Raw genomic sequence first — 18,490 nt, 5'->3', positions numbered from 1 at the left:
AATTCATTTTTTTTCTTAGAGTGGGTCCTGGAAACATAGCTAAGCATATAGTAAGCACTCAATACACACATGATGGAATGCCGGATCACAGGTAATAATTAGAGAGGCCATGGTGTGTTATGGAAAAAGCAAGGAAAAAAAAGTAAGGAGCACCTAGACCCAGTTCTGTCATGTAACTAGTTGCGTGCCCTTCGACAAGTTGCCTTGCCTCTTGGGTGCATATTTTCTCCTGAGTGAAACAAGGAGGTTGGACAAGATGATGTATAAGTTACCTTTCATCTCTGAAATCTATGAAATTGAAAACATCCCACAGTTGATCTGGTTTCCCTTGGATTTCTGGTAGCAAATCATGCCACCCTGATTGCTGTCAGGAAGCTAAAATGAACTATTATGTTTTCTATTTGTTTCCTGGGTTCCAGTCCAAATAAAAATTCTTCGTCCTACTCACATCAGAGAATAACGGTTGGTGGCTTGGCCAAAGGACACTGATATTTTTACAATGGGCAATTAATTCACTCTCTTATCTGGGTCCCCGAGGGTCGTTCTGGGTTGGTGAGCCTCTTGATTAGCTTGAAGGAAATCCATCACCCCTTGTACTTGCCCTCAATGAGTGGGAAAGGAATGAGATGTATCAGGGCTGTCTTGGAGACTTCTGTTCCAAGTCCACCTTGGAGAGTTCAGTGGTTTTGTTCCTGTTCCATGGGAGGGGTCATTGTTCCTTCTGACACGTTGATTTATTGGAAGAGACTGCTGCCAAGAATCTTGCTGGCTTCAAAAATCATATTGGTGACCTGATGTGAATGTTCTGTGTTCTTAACCATCGCTTCCTTGGCCATTATTTCAAAGTAACTGACATTTTACCTTTGTCCTGTATTCAAAAAACTACACACAAGTAATGATTTCTAAAAATTCCACAGCGTAATCACTATTTTGTGAATTTGTGTCCTATGGCCAATGGACCAGCAAACACTTCTCACTCATAAAATATGGATTACCTGAAAACTCATTTTAAGTCTCACCTTTTTGACACTAAAAGCAACAACAGCAACAACTCTATATAGCACTTCTCGGTTTTCCCACAAGGACACAGAAAATCTAGGAAAACAGAAAAGGCAGTAGTAACCAGCAACCTACTTGCATAACTACCAATAAATTAAGACCTGAGCTGCTCCCTGGCCCCATGGAAATTCAGCAGGTGTACAGAGGTGGGAAGGTAGGAGGGGAGGTAGGGACTCTGAAGACACCTGCCAAGGAGTCAGCTGGACCTAGGTTAAAAACCCATGGTGCCACCTGACAGCTGTGTGACTTTAGGCAAATGATTTCCTCTTTCTGGGCCTCACTTTCTTCAGGGATAAAGAAGAACATGTCCCTCATAAACTCGTTCTAAGAATCAAATGTAGTAATACATGTAAAGTGCTGGGCAGGATCCTTGGAACAAAATAGTAGCTACAATTTTGTGTGATTATGAACAAGTCATTTCACCTCGTTGTGCCTCAGTTTCTTTATGTATTAAATAAAGTGGTTCAACTAGATGAATTCCAGTTCCTTTTCCTTCAAGTGCCCTAAATGATTTATGACTGTATTCCATGGAATAGGGAGATGGGATTGTTAAGGATTTATAGAGTGACAGTCACTGAGATACACTAAGGTGTCTGGCAGGACCTTATGCGTGAGTAGAAGGTTGTAGTTATCCCATCTCATTGGTAATAAGGATAATATTTTTAAAATCTATCTTTTATTGAACCCCTACTAAAATATATATTATCTCATTAATTCCCCATGAAAACCCTATCAAGCAGGTAATGTTAGCTCATTTTACATATGTAAGGAGATTAAAGCTCAAATGGGGTAACTGACTTGTTTAACGCCACCCAGATCGTCCATGGTCAATCAAACTGTGTTCCATCTGACCTGCTCTCTCATGCCCCTTGCAGCATCCTGTGTTGGCCCCATTCATTAAAGTGGCTATTTAATCTCTATACGACCTTTGTTTTCCTTAGCCCATGTCGACTTCTCCTTCTACATTCATATGTCTACCTAATAACGATAGAATGTGTATTTAAATAAGTATCCCCTCTGCCGCGTTGTGTGCTCTTGCAAGTATGTGATCTGCTATTATCTGCTTAAATCTATGTCTTTATGGCATAATTCAGCATTTTAATATTCTCTTCGAAAAGTGTTTTGAGTCACTTCCCTACGAAGGTGCTGTATTAAATTACATTCATTATTCTTGCTAAATGCAGACAAGTCATGGTTCAGGTGAACAAGAACGTAAGTCCATTACCCTCAGCACATTCCATCACATTCATTATTCTCGGTGACATTTATCAAACATAGCATTTAGACATTTTAAAGAAAGGCGGAAAAATCACTTTAAATTCCAAAGCATTTAACTAACATGAAGCCAAATTCTGCAGGTGAAAAAGTCACTTCCTTGCTGCGAGTTACACATGTTGCCTGGACTCTTTGGGAACACCGTGCGAAGATGCAGAGCAGCATGCTAAGAATCAGAGTGTGGAAACTATTAAATCTACCTGCTGTGTCTTATGCTGCATCATGATTACAAGCATGCTTATGTTTTTCTTAATAATATATGACTTCCTGTGCACCAAGGATGTAGAGGTCATGCTGACATTCTCCTAGGTCCCTTTGTCACCACCATGTGGTGTTATTTTTTCATCCTTGTGCAGACACTCTGTCTTCTAAGAGACATGCTCTCTGTCTATGCTGCCTTTCAATGTCATCTTGGCCGGCATTTACCAACCTCATTTCCTTTATTCATGGAGACACCACAGCTTTACTGCCTATTTCAACTGTAGTCACTTTAGGTGCTGGGGTGCGGGGGGGAGTCGACATTGTCTGAGGCTGGGGTCCTCAGAAGCAGATCCCAAGATGATGATTCAGATGCAGGTGATTTATGAAAGTAGTACTTCCAGGAGAATCTGGTTTAAAAAAGAATGGAGGCAGCAGACCAAGAGGGAGCCCTCAGGTGAAGTCGTGTGGAAGGGAGCTTCGTCCATCCCGTGGGGGGGGTCTCTGGAATGGGGGGGTCCACCTCAGGGCCCAGAAAGCTGGCTATTTCTACACCCTCACCCCTCAGCCATTGGCCAAGGACCACTGGGTAAAGGGAGGGAGGTTATACACTCCCACTGTCTGCACGTGAGGGCAAGGCTGCTCCTGTAGCCTGAGGGCTGCCCTCCAGAAGGAAGGTCAAGCCCAGTGAAGAGGGGTGCAGGTGGAGTGCAGGTGGGGCAGAGTCTGAGCAAGCAGTTAAAGGCAGCAGCTAAGGGAATGAGGGCAAAGTACCAACAGTGTCCACTAGAGGCAGTCACACAGACCATCCAAACCCTAACACAATTCCATGACATTTGATTGGTTTCCCAGGACTGCCTCAATGAAGTGCCACAAACTCAGTGGCTTAAACAACAGAAATGTCTTGTCTCACAGTTCTGGAGGCCAGAATCTTAAAATCCAGCGTTGGTTTCTTCCTAGGGCTCCGCCCCAGGGTTCCCTCCCTGGCTTGCTTGTGGCTGTCTTCTCGCGTCTCCTTGTCTTCCCTCTGAATGTCTCTATGTCCAAATTTCCCCTTTTTATAAGGACATCAGTCATGCTTGATTAGGGGCCCACCCTCCTCCGCTGTGACCTCGTCTTAGCTTATTATATCTGCAATGACCCTTGCACACACAGATCACGTTTTGAGATGCTAGGTGTTCAGATTTCAACATATGGATTTTGAGAGGACCTCAATCAACCTTGCACCTGCTCTCTCTTCCTGGGATGTCCTTCCCCCGTGTACACACCTGACAAAAGCCCAGACCAAGGCGGAAAGAGGGAAGCAGGACTGGACTCTCCCAATGAGACTCAGCCTCCCGGGCTTCTGTGCCACCTTTGCACCTTCCATTATCATTCTTCTCACAATGGCCAGCAGTCACTTCTTATCACCCCCCTCATTAAATTGTAAAATGAAAGATGATCATACGTTACATTCATCTTTTTATCCACAGTTCTGAGCGCAATGGCTTGTCCTTGAGTAGAGTCAAGGAATATTTGTGAAGTGAATAAAAGAATGTAGACACAGATTAAATCATATGCTAGGTACTGCTTTCCACCCCATGCAAGGGACGTTACTGACACGGAGAAGTAGAAATTAAGAATCCTTTGGAGGCTCTATTCTTGAGGGTTTTTTTTTTTTAGAATCTGAGAAAAATGCATATTTCACAAATTTGCTTTCTTCCAGTGCTCCCAATCCTATCGTCCTGATGTGTTGGACCCTTGATTTAATTACCAGAAACCCCCACACATTAGCTGGGCTTCCAGAACTCCCACATGGGAAGCTCACAGTGTCTTCTGGCGGCCACTGTGGATGCCTAAGGGCATCTCCATCGTGTGTTCACACCAGCTGTGATGGTCGAGGCTCCTGATGCAGGAGACCCTGGTTGCTAGTGAGACAAGCTCCCTCTGAGCTAATGAACAGCTTCTACATGGCTGAAGCTGCTGAACTTCAACAACTACCCTGTAAATTAACTCTCCTTTTCACCCAATTAGGATATTCCCCTTCAAATTGTGATAAGAAGACATTGACTCGTCCCCAGTTTTTCATTTTTCTGAAGGACTCAAACACCAACATCTGAATGACTGTAATCAAGAAAGTAGAGTGTAGCCAAAACAAAGCAAACAAAACAAAACAAAAACATTCATTTTAGACAGAAACTTGTGACTTCAAAACCAGGCAATGCTAATTAATAGCTCTTTGACCTTGAGTGAGTTATTGAAAATCTTGTTACTTCATCTGTGAATTAGGGGTAATAACAACTGACCTTACAGTATTTGGTAATGATTAAAAATTACGCAACCCACATTATGGGTCTAGCTCTGTGTTTCCCTAAAGAGTACCACTGACGTTCGGGGTGGGGAAAATCCCCTTTTGTGCAAGTCTGTTGCATACATTGTAAAACAGTAACAGTAAACATCTCTGGAAACTGAGTTCTAAACAGCAAATGACAGCCCGGGTCACTGGGTCACTGAGGCAACCGAAAACACCCCCAGTTACCCCTTCGACACACACACACAGATTGCAAAAAGTCCCATCACGATAAGAGGTAAAACTTATCAAGTGCTACCACATGCCAGGGAGTGTTCTAAGAACTTTATTTGATTGATCAGATTTAATCCTCATAAAAACTTTATAACGCACTGGAAGACTAAATAGAATGCTAGGTTATATAACTGGTGAGTTGAGGGTCTGGGTTTGCAGGTCTGTGAGTTTAAGCCTCTGCACCATCCTGACTGGGAGCACGGTAGGTACCCAATAAACATTCTCTTCCTTTTTTCCTCCCAATTTGGTTTCATTTCTAGGGTCTTCGGCTAACTCCTCAGTTAGCTGCAATGAAATTTTGTCCACACATCTCTCTCAGGAACCCCAGATACACAGACATCATTGGCTCAAGCTCAGTTTTGACAAGACTGAAGATGCCTTTTCTTTTTGTCTAGTGACAGATATCTCAGGGCCAAACCTGTCTTGTTGTAACATGGCACAGTCCACTGAAGGTTTTCACTGGTGATAAATGAATAAAATATTCGCTCACACATTTTTTCCTCTTACTGATTCTTCTTCTGCCTTTCCCCCGGGGCCTTCCTGTGCTTTGGGTAGCACTCTCACTTGACTGATTTTTGTTATTGCTGCATTGGGCTATGGAGATAAGGGTTCTGCACCCAGTTTCAGTGGGGCAGGGCCTCCAAACATCCAAGCAATTCTCCAACACCAAGTGGGTACCCTACAATTCAGCTCAATTCTGACACTATGTGCCTAAAGATAGTGGCAAGTTCCACAGGTGAAGGGCTCAGTTCTGCAAGGCTGCCTCCACACCCCAGCTACAGATGCCAATCTCAAGCCCAGGTTGGTAACTGTGCGTCTGACCCACAGGCTATAACGCCGAGGTTCGCACATCCCCCTCTTAGGGTTCCACTGAGTTGCTAGAGCAGCTCACAGAACTCAAGAGCAACGTTTTTCTTATTGTATCACTGGTTTATTATAAAGAGATATAACTGAAGAATAGCCAGGTGGAAGAGATGCATAGAGCAAGGTATAGGAGAAGGACAAATCTTCCACGCCTTCTCCAGGTGTGCCATTCTCCCCAGATCTCCAGGTGTTCAACAACCTGGAAGCTTCCTGAGCCACATCCTTTGATGTTTCTATGGAGGCTTCATTACATATGCATGGTTGATCAAATCATTGACCACTGGTGATTGATTCAACCTCCAGTCTCTCTCCTTCCTGGAAGTAGGGGGACACAGAGAGTCAGACTGGGGATGTGAACAAGGACTGGAACTTCCATCCCTCTAATCTTATGGTTGGTTCTCCTGGCAACCAGCTCCCATCCTTAGATTATTTAGGGGCATTCCAAAAGCCACCTCAGTAACATAGAAAACATCTTTAGTACTTTCATCACTTAGGACATTCCAAAGGTTTCAGGAGCTCTGAACTGGAATGAGTTTGAAGACTAAATAAATATTTCTTATTATAAGTCACAATATCACAGTAGGCTTTCCAAACATAGTCAGTCATGTATACTTGTAAACAGCAGCCAGGAGTTCCTGGCCCACCTGATGTAATGTGGAAACAGCCCCATCAACTCTAACATTGTGAGGCCAACATGCTTTTTGCCACTTAGTGCAATTGTAGGGAGTGGGAGCTGCAGAGGGGTTCAAGGCAGTGGGTGTGAGGGATAGACAGCCTCACTGAGGCAAGGTGCTGGGGTAGGAAGACTCCTGCACTTGAGAAAGAACTTGTTCTGCCATCAGTTCACCTCACGAACTCAGGCTCCTTCCTAAAACAAGAAAGCATATTAAAATAAATGCTCCTATAGCTACTCTAATTTAAGATTCTGATAAATTCCAAAAAGCAGACTCAAAGTCAATGAAAAGGCTGCAAGGAAAGAGCAGGAAACAGAAGTGGGCAAACTCAAGGAAAGCTCCATTCTGGGTGGCATGCTTTGAGCCCCCACCATGTGCCCAGTGGGTGCTGGGAGCACAGAGGTAAGTGACATCACCCACCCCAGAGGGGCTCATAGTTAACCTGTTGGTTATTGGTTTAAATTAATAATAAGATGGAAAAGATTATGGATTATTTAAGTTTTGTCTAATTTTGTCCAGGAGACTTGACCTAAGGAGACAGTGTTGGAATCATTGCAAGGTTGGCGAGGGACTCAAGGTGCCTTAGGGTTGCCCGCAACATTCCTTCAGACTCCAGTGCGATGCTGTCTCTAAGATGACAGCGTCGTAGCGCAGATCTGTGGGGGTACTGATAGTCTTCCCGATCTGATTCACATCCAGGAGCTCCACTTTTCAGTGTTGTGACCTTGGATGTCTGTTTGCTCCTCTCTCAACCTTACCTCCTTCCTCTTTGAAGTGATGATATTATTTACCTCCAGGTGATCACGGGAAATGGGGCGTGAGAGGATGGCCATGTCCCAGGTTCCAGGCGAGTCCCTGGAACACACCCCAACAAGTGAGGGTCCTTGGGTTCGCACAGGAGAGAATTCACAAGCATGCCATAGTTGGGTAAAAGTAGATTTATTCAAAGAGATGCACACGCCATAGACCTGGTGTAGACCATCTCAGAAGGCCAGTGAGGCCATGAGGCGTGGAAGTAGCTGTTTAGTTCAAAGTAAAAGTAGATGCACACTCCATAGACAGACTCTGGGCCATCTCAAAAGACAAGAGAAAGGCCACGAGGTGTGGGGTTTTTAGTTTTTATAGTAACTTCATATGCTAACAAATGGGAGGATTATGCCAACTACTTTGGGGAATGGGCTGAGGTTCCCAGGAAGTGGGCCACTGCCCACTTTGTGACCTTTTATAGTCAGCCTTGAAACACTCATGGCACCTGTGGCTATGCCATTTAGTATGTTAATATATTATAGTAAGTGTATAATGAAGCTCGAAGTCTACTGGAAATTGACTCTTCCTCCATCTTGGTGCTAATTGCTGTGTCATTCTTTTAATGGTTGTGCCCTGCCCCCTTCCCTCTTGTCTCATAGGGTGTGTGTGTTTATATACATACATCATATATATATATATATTACATAAAAATATATTACATATGTACATATATGTTACACATGTATATACATACACAGATATATATAAAGTGTTTTTCATATAATATAATTTGCATATAATTACTGCTATTTGAAGAGTTCTCAGAAATCGACTCATCTACACCCAGAACACAGGTGCAGAAACTGAGGTCCAGAGGTGCAGTCACTTGTCCAATGTCATATTTGCCCACAGTTCACGTTGAAGTCTAGTTTCCAAAATTTTCACACCCAAGTAGAAATCAAACCATGGACCAACAAGATACCTCAGACCATGCTAGTTCTTTTCACATTAAACTTTGAGGATATGCATTATTATCTCCATTTTACAAATGAGAACACTGAGTCTTAGGAAGGCTGTAAGGGACCTGCCTACCCAAGGTCGCACAAGTAAGAAATGATGGTGACAGAGCAGACCCCACACTGCCAGCCTCCAAGCTGGTGCCCTGTTCCACTGTGCTATGTGGACACAAACAACCAATTATTTATAAAAGTTGGATTGTTTGATTTCCAGAGAAGGCACATCCTCAGTTTGAAAGGACATATAGACTAATTTCACCTGTTCAAGTAAGTTTCTCAAAAGCCTTCAGAGAAGGGAGTCTCTGGCTTGAGCTGAACCCATATTTCTGTTAATTGCCCTTGTTACAGTTTCAGAATTACAGAACTAAAGTTTACCCCTGCAGGATTAAAATATCCATAAAAAAAAATCAGGAAAAGTGACAGGGGGAATCCTTATTTACTTAGCCTTACAGAGAGATAACTTTGTTCCTGATAAATCCCTCAGAAACATGAAAGGCCACTGTGATTGCATTTATCTGTGAGAAAGCAGATAATTTTCTGAGAGGAGAAGCTGGATTGTCAAGAATTTTGCAGGGACCAAAAAGCAGAAGAGGACAAGAGAGCCAACTTCAATTTCTGTGAATAAAGAGACAAGAGATTTTTAACATCTTGCTGAATGGGGTGGCTCTGGAAAGGTAGGGGGGACTTGAACCTGTCAGCCAGGATTTACTGGACACAGAAGTAAATGAGTCCTTAAAAGTTGGAAATGAATGGGCTCAGACACCATCTCTTTCTGGAGTGGACACCCAGACACATCTTGCCTTTCCTGGCAGTAAGGATAGGACAGCTCACAATCAGTAAGGCATGCATTTTGAATCATTTGCCAGGAGTGAAAATGGATTTATTCATTTATTCAATCATTCCATGTATTATTAGGGCAAATGCATTTTTCAGCACCAAGCATAGTTTCCCCGTCCGAGCTGGCCAACCTCATGACCGTTTGCAAATTTGTGCTCAGTTACAAAGTGATCAGCAGCAGCTGCAGAGCTGAGCCAAGCTGTATGGCCTTAGGCAAGACAGTTCTCCAATGTAGCTTCGTTTTCCTTGTCTGCAATATCAAGGTTGGACTAGATGACCTCAGACCTCTTTCAGCTCTGACATTTAAGGATTTGAAAAATGGTCCCCAAGGGAGAATAAAAGGCATGTCCATAGCCCATTAGGTACTGTGGTCTGAGTCAGTGACACATCCATGGCTTCTATCCATTAATCCATCAGTCAGTTCCTCACTCTCACAGATCCATGGCAACTATGTATCGAGCATCTCCTCTGTGCACGTGTCGGACATCAGGGAACGCCCAGGATACTCAGCGAGACAGACTGTGTGTGATGTTGCCAAACTGGTGTGCTGCCTTATCCTCTAGCAATGAAAATGGCTGGGGGCCAAAAAGGATAGAGACCTCCTTCCATCTGGATAAAATACAAACACGCTTTTCAGTTGAGAACGAAAGAAGCCAAGAAGAGACTGGACCTCACATAGAGCTAGGAATGCGGCACGTCTCAGCTCTGTCACTTACGGAGTGAATATCAACATGTTTTTCATCTCACTAAGCCTGCTTCCCCATCTTCTCTATGAGGGTGGTGAGAGCACTGCTTAAAAAGTAACAATGATACTTCCAAAAGTGTTTGGGAGGACTCGGTGAGATAGTCCATGAGAAGATACTTGTTAGACTGTAAGAAAGTCTGGAAGTCCTTCTGGTTTATGCCCACTCCCTTTTTACCCCAATCCTTAGCACAGAATGCAGGAATGAGTATATACTTAGAAACCCTTACTTGATATTCCTTCCTTATAATTCGAATGCTCATTTCCAACCCAAAATAGTGAAATCACTGGATCCATTCTCTCACCTTAGAGATTTCAGAATCTCCCTACCACTAAATTTAGGCCTTCCTTTTACAGCTTCCCAGAGTCTAAGGGAGGATCAGCTTACATTTATGACTATGAATACTTCCTGCCCGTTTGGGAGAGGGCAGAAGCTGATAGAGCAAGTCCGCAGCAGTTGATTTCCTTCCCAACTTTAAGTTCATGGTGCTCTATCCTCCCTCCTCTTCTGTGTTATCTTGAAAAGTAATATTTCATTGTGCTCATTTAATAGCTGCCACAGAGGGAGGCAATCGAGGTGAAACTGGCATGATGGGTGTTAAGGAACTCTGAACCAGAAGTTGGACTTGGGGAACCAGGTTTAAGACTCAGCTCCAGCCACTAATAAACTGTGAGAACTTAGCTAAGCCATTCAGTGTCTCTGAACCTCAGTTTCTTCATCCAGTTTCATAAGACGGTTGTAAGATCAGAAAAAAAAGAGATGGTAGGTATAAAAATATTCTTAAAATGCTCAAGTCCTGTATAAACACTAGCTGTCTGGGTAATTGATATCAACACGGATAGTAAAAGGGTTAATATTTACTGAGCTGTAGCCAGCAAAAGCACCAAAATGAATTTTCTTTATTCCTTCCTCATGACAAATTATGGAATAATATGGCAGAGTGTGGCCATTTTTGATGATGCCACAGAAACAGAGTCCATGAAAATCTGAATGGCATGGCCATCTCCCCCAGTCTGGTGGTTTTAAAGGCAGCAGAGCCTCAGTTTCTTTGCTTTTCCTATCGGGGGAGGCAAGTGCTCTCTGCAGAAGGTATTGAAAGTTGAGCATTTCAACACTTCCATGGGAGCCATGGAAGCACTGACTTTGTCTACTTGCTGATTTAAGAATCAGCTTCAACAGGAAGCAACTCAAGCTAAGTCTGAGTCATCATCATTCTCTGCAGTTTTTGAGGGTGGCTCAGCCCTGGAGGGCATACCTCACAGATATCATGGGTTCAGTCTCAGAACACTGAAACAAAGTGAATACTGTGATGGAGTCACATGAAGTTTTTGGCTTCCTAGTGCATACAAAAGTTATTTTTATACCATACTATAGTCTATTAAATGTGCGATAGCATGATGTCTAAAAAACAATGTACATATCTTAATTTTAAAATTTTTTTTGCTGCTAAAATTTCTAATCATCATCTGAGCCTTCAGTGAGTCATAATCTTTTTGCAATAGTAACATCAAAGATCGGTGATCACAGATCATCATAACAAATATAATAACAATGAAGTTTTGAAATATTGAGATAAATTCCAAAATGTGACACAGAAGCATAAAGTGAACAGATGCTGCTGGGAAAATGGCACCAATAGATGTGCTGGGTGCCGGGTTGCCACAAACCTTCCATTTATAAAAAATTCAGTATCTGTAAAGCTCAATAAAACAAGGTATGCCTGTATTCTGACTGCAGACACGCACTCCCTCATTTGTCTGTGCCTCTTTTGTGAACCTTACATTAAATCAAGATGTTACTGCATTGGTTAGTCACATATCAGTCTCATGCCATTAGATTCTAAGCTTCTCAAGGGTAGAGACCCATCCAGCAAGTCTTTGACACATAGTAAATAATTAACATGATTAGTGTGAACGCATGAATTAATGTCAGTGAGTAGGTACATGTGTGGTTGGATAGATAGGCAAATACATCCTGGCTGCTTGGAACACAGAGCAAAGTAAGTGCATGACTTCTGTCCTTACATTGGTCCCTAAATCCCACCGCCACTACCACCACCACCGTGTTCAGCCGTTTATTTTATCTTCTCTTCAGTGTCTCTACAAGTTTTCAAGTTCAACCCCGATTCTAGCCCTGAGCATTGAGGTCTATCAGTTGACGTCTTTGTATTTGGCCTCACAAGGGCAGTCATTCTTGAGACTGGCTGTTGTGGTCACCAGTGATCACGTCCTTCACCTCATCTCACAAACTCTGGGGACGCTGGAGTTCTCTGGAGGCACTAATGCTGATCAGATGTTTCCCCAGACAGTCTCCTCGTTTGCACCCTGTCTATCTGCCGTAGATTGCAGAGAAATCTCAGCCCCGCTACTTAGAGCTGAGGGCACTCTAGTACACAGATCAGCAAGTCGTGGCCTGTGGGCCACATCTGGCCTGCTGCTTGTATTTGTAAATAAGATTTTATTGGACCATAACCCTGCTCGTTTGTTTACAGATTGTCCATAGTTTCTTTGGCACTTCAACTGCAGAGCTGTCACAGAGACCAAATGACCACCAAGTCCAATGTATTTACTATCTGGCCCTTGCAGAAAAAGTTAACCTCTCTCTTTTGTAAATTAACCCAGATGTAAAAGTGAATTGAGCAATTCTGATGGAGTTGGCTTGACACTGGATTTAGGAGCGAGTGGGCCACCATGCTTCTATTTACAAGCACTCCAAGTTCTGACACCACCAAGAGACAATGACTTTGTTGGTATGGGCTGATTGTCTGGTAGAACTCAGATAATTCTAAGTTCTAAAAAGGAAGGAGGGAAGGAAGGAAGGAAGGAAAGAAGGAGTGAAAGAAGAAAGGAAAGAAAACAGGCAGGAAAGGAGGAAGGGAATAGGAAGAGAAAGCAGCAGTAGACGATCCTGACACTGAAAGATCGACCTAGGGCTGGTAAGAACAGCCCTTTAGAGCAAAAAGAATATGGACAAACTAACCTGTATTCCCTACCTAGTTAATACTTGCTACCTGAGTGACTCTGCATAAGTCATTCACCTCAGCCTCAGTTTACTCATCTGTAAAATGGTCAGAATATTTACCTATGCATAGTATTTGAGATAAATGTATGTGAAGCAAAAGAAGAGAGAACATTTTTGCCTTGGAACCTGGGCAGAGGTCTTCCTAAGATTCTTTCCATGGGCATCCTAACTTTTCCATGCCCCACACTCATAAGCAACGTTATCCCATGAGTGCTTCCTATTTGATGACATTTTGATATCAGAACGACACCAGTCACTGCAAATTGGGTGCCAGTTTGTGTTGTCACCAGCCCTGGAAATGTGTAGATTAAAAGTGGCAGAGACTAAGTCATTGACATGGCAGGCACAAATCACGGCGGGAGCACATCACAGGCTGGGAACCTAATTGAACCGAATGCCATTCACACAAAGGGAAATCTGGGAATCCTGCCAGCCTCTTCCCAGAATAGTAATTTTTCATTTAAATTCACCCCATTTTCCCCCACTCCAGGCGGACCTCCTTCTCCATCATCATCTTAACTGCCTAACTCTTCCTCCCCCCTCATCCCTGTTGTAGAAGCAACTGGATTCTTCCTAGGCCTCCCCAGAGATGTTATTTGTAGATGCCTACAAATCAATGAGCATTGTGTATCTGCTCCAGGGCCTGAAGACTCATGGGGTAGGAACACCAAGAGTCTCACCGAAGCTGCCAGGGTGTTATCAGGGCCCTACACTGAAAGAAGAATGGAGAAGATTTGTATCCAACGTGGCTCCAGTAGTGCCGAGACAGGCTGGCTGTTCCAGGTCCAGGTATGAAATGATTCCTGCAGAAGGTGAAGGAGGCTCAGTCTTGCCCCTGCTGATCCGATGGAGCGAGTACAATGGCATTTCATGACTTTCATCATTTTACACTCAGAACATCGTCTGCAGGGATCTGAAAGTGTCTACATTGGAGGTTCATCTTAAACTTAAAAGCCTAAAATACCATTTGAGTTAAAAAGAAAATACAACTTAAACTTTGGGCAAAGATGAATTTAACTTAGGTTTGACTGTTAAAATAACATATACTGCGATGCACAATGTTAGAAATTTGCCAACAACCTTACGATGTACTTCAATTCATGAATTAGTTCAATTCACTCAGCAAAAATATTTCTAATGCCTGTTCGGAGCCATAACTATATAAAAATAGCATTTGTATAAGGCATTAAAGTTTATAGAGTACTTTATCTCATTGACTCTTAACAAAAATTCTCTGATGGAGAAAAGAAAGCCACCCTTATTTTACAAGTTAAGGAACAAATTCTTTAAGAGCAAGGCCATTGATTCAAGGTCATCAGGCTCAAAAGTGATGGAGCTGTGACAGGAATTTGTTGTCTTTTGACCCCAGATATCTGAAGTCACGTCTGTCTGCTCCACACGATCTTAGCTAATTTCACTGAAATACATCTTAGTTCTAGACTCACCAGGCTGTATTTTTCCCACATTCTGATGTTTATTGATTTCTCAAGTCGAATTTACTTATGTATCAGTTAAGGTCTATCACCTAAAGTTGCCTCCAGAGAGCAACTCGTTAGATTAGGGATCATCAAATATTTTATGTAAAAGGCCAGATAGTAAATGCATTAGGCCTTGTGGGCCATATGGTGTTTGTCACAAATACTCAACTCTACCATTGTATTGGGAAAGCAGCTGTAGACAATACATAAACAAATGTATGGCAGTATTCCAATAAAGCTTTACTTCCAGAAACTGGCAGTGGGCCAGATTTCGTCCAAGGGCAATAGTTAGCTGACCCCTGCTTTAGATCTATATTGCTTCTCAGTAAGCTCTCAACTAGTTAAAAAAAACACTAGGATTTTTATTAACTGTTGAGCATCTTATGGAAAACACTGAAGTTTTCTAACCTTCATGTCAAAGGAAGCACATATCAATTAGAGGGAAAAAGAAGCTGCACAATGAAAATCCAAAAGATGACATGATAAGTGGCCACCAACACAGCAGAACAGTAGCTCAGCTCATCCAGAGGACAGTGTAGAAAAAAGACCCCACAAATGCTTTTCTGTGAAGAGTAAATCTAGTAAAGGAGTAAAGCAAAGACAGGAATGATCATTTTTAAGTGCTTATCATGATCTAGACACTGGGCCATTGTCCATGGCTCCCTTCACTCTACAACTGCCAAGTTGAGTAGTTGTGACAGAGATCAAATGGCCACAAAGTCTAATATATTTACTATTTGGTCCTTTACAAAAGTTGTTTACCCAATTTTTATATTTGGTTATATTTCATATATATTTTATATAGTTTATAATTCTCAAAACCATGATTTTACACCTTTTATAGATGGAGAAAGAGAGCCTTGAGTTACTGAGCATCTTGCCCAAGTTCAAACAACTGGTAAGTGGTGAAATTCGAACTCAAACTCACTCTTGTCTAATTCCAAAGTGCACATTCTTTTGAGTTACCATGGGGCCCACTTAAGAAAGAGCTAACATCCCTCAATGATAGGAACACGAGCTCTGATGCATTCCCAGCCCTGAGCACAAAATAGACACTGAAAACACGTTTATTATAAGGATATCATTGAATTGACGAACACTTTGTTCAACTTACACTGGCAATGAAAGATTGATCTGAATATTTAAACTCTTCAGAATAGCTCATTCTGATCCCTTGTCTCTTCTGTTGTTGACCAGCTCAATTTAAAAAGCTTTATGGGCTTTATGATGGAAAAATACATCACTAACCCATGTGACTAACAAGCCAGAAACAGACGTCATGAAACAGTGAGTCAGCTGTGGGCTAAATCAGAAGGCGAAGCAGGTTCCAGGACAACCAAGATATTTCTCAGAGCTAATAAACAATAATGATGCATGGTTTTATGTCTTCGGGTGAGGGTGCAGAGAAATATCAGTGCTTGGCAACATACGTCTCTACAGCACAGCAACTCTATTTTTCCTGTTACATGGAAAACACAGAGTTCAGAGGGCACCAGATGGTAGACTCTTTTTTGAAGCAATTGTTCTTGTTGATGACTTTCCATCATTGTATTTCTTTCCTACAGTCATGTGGGAACCTTGATCCGAATAATAATTCTTTGAGAAAAGATGACATGTTAATACTATAGCAAACAAAAGACAGTAAAACCAAACTCTTTGGGATTTTAATCCAAGTCTGGAATGGAAATAAAATTTATCTTTATTCTTATTTAGTATAGAATGTTTGGGAAATTCTACCATTTAGTATCTTATACCATCATTTCCCAAACTGTACTCTTTGGACAGGTGGCATCTGGAGAGAATGCAATGAGTGACCCATGGGGAGGACTTGGAAAGAGAGTATAGAATGTTCTCAATGGCCAACTACTTTAGGAAGTTGTACCAGTTATCTTTTATTGTGTAACAAACTACTCCAATGCTTATCAACTTAAGGCCAGTTTCTAGGGGTGAGGCGATTGGCCTCTGCTTAGCAGGATGCCTCTGTTTCAGGGTCTCATGAGGTGTCTGTGGGACTGTCGGTCATGGCTGCCATCATCGCAAGGCTCAAATGAGGTGGAGGACAAATTTATGTCCAAGTTCACTTGCATCACTGCTGGTAGCCTCAGAAGCTGCACTTCTAAGCGTGCTCATGTGACTGTTTGTAGGAATCAAATCCTTCCCACATGGGTTTCACCAGAGGCTTCCCAAGTGTATTCATGCCATGACAACCAATGAGAGCCTGTGGAGCAAGAGAGTACCAGAGGGTGCCCCCCACAGAAGCTGTGAGCATTTTATAAGCTAATCTCAAAAGTGACATCTCGTCAGTAAAAGCACAGCCATTAAAGACAAATCAAAGTCTAGCTTATACTCCACGGAAGAAGATTGTGAATACCAGGAAGTGAAAATCATTGAGGACCATTTTAGGAACTGCCTAGCCCAGGAGTTCTCGGTTAAACAACATTTAAAGATTTCTTGAGTACGGAACTTTTCAGAGCTTTTAGTATACAAATTTTTTTGAAACTTTCCAAAATGTCATTGAGCAGGGGTCAGGAAACTTTCTCTTACAGAGCCAGATAGTGAATATTGCAAGCTTGTGTGTCTGAAGATCTCTGTCCCCACTATTCAATTCTGCTGCACAAAAGCAGCCACAGACCATACATACACAAATTGGCATGGATGTGTTCCTTTATTATAAAAACACAGTATTTTGCTAACTCCTGGATTAGAGGTTGTGACTTTAGCTGATGATACTTAACAACAACTTTTTGTTATGGAATCCCCATCCCAGAGAACAGAGTGAAATGCTACCATGTATGTATCTGTGATTTTTTTTAAGTATAATTGACTTACAATATTATATTAGTTCCAGGTATACATAGGAATCTACCATTTTGTCAGTAAATGCAAAGATGTCAGCAAGAAGATTAAGCACCTTTGCTAAACTATCCACTGTTTCTTCCTTGTTTAGATTCACAGGACACTTTAGGGTTTCTCAGGGGTCTTGAAAGTCTAGATGACTAATTCCATCAGTGCAGAATCTCTGTCTGTCTTAGTCTCCTACTGCCATATTTGCCATGCCTAGAACCATGTCCATAGACACTCTAGTTTTGAATGAATGGGTGAGTAATTGAATGAACCCCAACATTCTATGTACGTTCCTTCTCCTTTTTTGTTATCTATGGTGTACAAATATCCACATTCCAATACATAAAGTGTCCTGACCTATAGCTGACCTCCTCCCCACAAAATCTCCCTTCTTTCTTGCCCTCAGTCTACACCAGATCCTGTAGATCATAATCATCATAATGATGGCCCCATGAATTCAGCTTGGGTGGGTCTACCCACTCTCGTCCTTCGCTTTGCTACTTGAAAACTTGAGGAGGGCAGGATGGCAGGAAGAAAGGAAGAGAGGGGAGAGAGGGGGGAAAGGGGAAAGGAAGAATGCCAACATATTTCACAAGCTCATAAGTTGTCATGACTGAGTTAAGCACTTCTGCTCACAGTATGCCATTCAGTTCTTTTTACACAACATTATATGGGTATTACTGGCTCTATTTTGCAAATGAGGAAAGAATCTTATTGTTCTGTGTAAGTAATTGCTGTAAATAATTGTTCTGTATTGTGAATTCTGTGATTTGCCAAAGATGACACAGCTCATTGGGGGCAGAGATGAAAGAGAAACCTGGTCTACATGGACCCTAAATCTCATTCCTTAAACCAGACAACCCAGTTTGTTTGGAACAGTCTCAGTATCCACCCATTGTCCTGGAACAATTATAAAAATCATTTTTGTGCTCTCAAAAGTGTCCCATTTTAGGAAGCATATGATCTAATCATCTGCTTTAACCCTGTCTCCCTGGAGAAAGCTCTGGCTCCTGCCATGGACATAAATTAAATCAGAAGCTCCCTGGCTAAGATTTTACATTAAAGCCAGGGGCATTCCAATGAGGTGACCACCAATGGCCCAAAACAGTCCGTGGAGCTCTTACTGTGCCACTGACTGTTATATTGTACATGCTGTAGGAAGGGGAGCTGT

Source organism: Vicugna pacos, chromosome 25, assembly GCF_048564905.1.
Source record: "Vicugna pacos chromosome 25, VicPac4, whole genome shotgun sequence".
Classification (NCBI taxonomy): Eukaryota; Metazoa; Chordata; class Mammalia; order Artiodactyla; family Camelidae; genus Vicugna; species Vicugna pacos.
The sequence above is the reverse complement of the archived record's forward strand: the minus strand, read 5'-3'. Positions refer to the sequence as shown.